Raw genomic sequence first — 2,744 nt, forward strand, 5'->3', positions numbered from 1 at the left:
ACAGTCTTCTTAAAAGCCCCAAATATTTTACAACTATTACTAACACTGCTAACAATGCTAGTCCCTAAAGAAATCTAACATGATCCTTGATTTACAATCAGAGCAGTTTCATTTTAATTTTCAATGTTCTGCATGTGTGTGTGCTGCTGTGCGTCCCTGTGTGTGTAACAAGCATAGTGTGCGTTATGCATAGTGTGCATGAGCCTAAAATATTTGCACTGATAAAATATCAATACTGTTACTGACTTTAGACCAGGTTTTTGTTGGTCAATGGCGCAATCACTTCCTACTGCCTCAAGATAGTAATACACCCAGAATGCACCTGAACACACCTCCCTGTAAGACCAGCATGTCCAGAATGCACCTGAACACACCTCCCTGTAAGACCGGCACGCCCAGAATGCACCTGAACACACCTCCCTGTAAGACCAGCACACCCAGAATGCACCTGAACACACCTCCACATATAATTACTTGCTGTATGTTTTTGTGTTGTTTTGTCCTGTGATGATCACTGCTTTTGACCCTAACACCCATTTCATTCCTTTCACCAATCAATTGCAAATCAGTTGATCTTAAAAACTTTTTTTTAACTAATGGGGCATCCACCCTTTTCAATATATTCCTGTTAACTCGTACAGTTTAACAAAGCAGCTATGCCATAAAAAAAAAAACTTTAACAGACAGTGATTTGTCCAGGAAGTCTCTGAAGTCAGACGCATATTAGATAAACCCAGCTGATCCGGGAATGAAAAACGGGGAACATTTGCTCCCTCACAGGGATTGGGGATTAAGTGGCGAGAAGACAATGGGATTAACTAGCATCCACAGCACAGTAGGGGACCTCCGAGTACACAGGAATGTGAGGGATCATGGAAAAGTACCATCTTGTTAATAGTGGGTGCAGTTCATTATTGTTCCCTCTTGCCTCTTATCCTCAGTGTGTCTGCATAGCAGCTGCTGTTCCAAACACACATCTCTCTGCTTTGAGCCCACACTGCTCGTGGACGATGATTAATCTGAATATTTTTAAGATGCTCTGCTTTGCTTGTAGTGATGTGATACCTAAAGACATTTAGTCCATGCCCCCCCCCCCTTCAAACTGGAGTTGTATAAGAGCAATGGAAGGAGGATATCAGTAATAAGCAGGTGCCGACCATGTGTGACGTCACCCATCGGTTTGCGGGGGTCTGGTTTGAGTTGTCGAGTTTGCCGTTACAGGTCCTGGTTGCTGATTTGACGATTTTAGATGAGAGGGGGGAGTGAGGGAGGAGCCACGTTACGTTACACACTTTCACCGGCAATCACATCATAGCCCCGCCCTAAAACCGGCTTTATCACAGATTTTAAGATCGAGACCATATATGAACATCATTCTGTGTTGCCTAAAGATGATAGGGCAACTGTTTACTGATTTCATGCTGTGAATGTGAAATGGCATGAAAATGTCACTTTATGAGATTTTGTAACTTTAATATGAGTCCCCCCCAGCCTGCCTATGGCCCCCCCAGTGGCTAGAAATGGTGATAGGTGTAAACCGAGCCCTGGGTATCCTGCTCTGCCTTTGAGAAAATGAAAGCTCAGATGGGCCGATCTGGAATTGTGCCCCTTATGAGGTCATAAGGAGCAAGGTTACCTCCCCTTTGATCGCCCAGAGAATTTGCCCCCCCCCATGAGAGAGAGACATCATGGCTTTCAAACGAGCAAAGTGGCAGTTGGTCAAGGCGGCACCCCCACCGTCTACTTTGGAGGAAAACATAAATTGGCACATATGGGTCAAGATACTTTTGCGTGCAAAACGAAAAAAATCCCCATGTCCCCCTAGGGCCTCTGTACCTTTTTGCTGAAGAAGACAAAGATTGAAAACAATTTAGAACTTTCAAGTGAGTTTGTAGAAAGTGCTTGATGATCAAATTGAAAGATGTCAAACCGCTCTATTGTCAGGGTGAGACCGTCCGGCCCTATCCTATTGGCCTGAATTAGCCCAGCCAAGGTTATTTCCTAGGTCATGTGAGCACTCAGCTCCCCTCCAGGCTCTTATTGGCTAAGCCAGTTGCTAGCCATGACAGATGTCAGCAGTTTGTGGTGAGGTGAGCGGATGCAAATACTGGCTGGATGTATTTTTCTTTCTTTTTCTTTTTTATAAAAGAGTGAAATTGATTCCTGACAATAAATCATGTCTGTGCTTCCTGTTCTTCAACTTAAGCCTCCTCACACCACTGATCACACTGGGTCATGCACACCTACACTGAGAGGTTAAAGAGGGATCTGGGTGGCCACACCAGCACTACATTCCCTCCTTATTAACCAAAGCTCTTTCGGATCTTTCCGGCCCCTGTAACCCCTGTGAAGACTTCCATTACTTCCACACACTCATGTCTTTGATTTTTTGACAAGCTGACCTTCCTCTCTCCTCTGACCTGTTCAGCCCAGCATGGGGAGGGATCATCGGAGGCGTTCAATCCTGTTAGGGAGATAAAAGAACTACCCATATGTGTAAAACCCTATTTGCAGGCAACTCTTATCACCTGGGGCTTCTATTGTAATGATTGCACAGGTGCAAATCTTACCCTCGTAATGTCCAAATTTGATATTTAAAGTATACAGTATAAATTGTCAATCAATTCAGTGTTACACCTTTAGTCTTACTTCAGTTCAACCCACTACTTCACATTTTTCCCTTCCTTTTGGAATTTAGAGCCAATAGACCTTGTGTATACCCTGTTTTTGAGTAAAAATAAAAT

At 43.8% G+C, this 2,744-nt stretch overlaps 1 protein-coding gene across 5 annotated transcripts in view; it reads left to right on the plus strand.

Moving 5' to 3' along the window:
- The window catches only part of si:dkeyp-72e1.9 (syntaxin-binding protein 4), a 127,167-nt gene that overhangs the window by 97,142 nt on the left and 27,281 nt on the right, over positions 1-2,744 (plus strand). The window lies entirely within an intron of this gene.

Source organism: Etheostoma spectabile, chromosome 15 (genome assembly GCF_008692095.1).
Source record: "Etheostoma spectabile isolate EspeVRDwgs_2016 chromosome 15, UIUC_Espe_1.0, whole genome shotgun sequence".
Classification (NCBI taxonomy): Eukaryota; Metazoa; Chordata; class Actinopteri; order Perciformes; family Percidae; genus Etheostoma; species Etheostoma spectabile.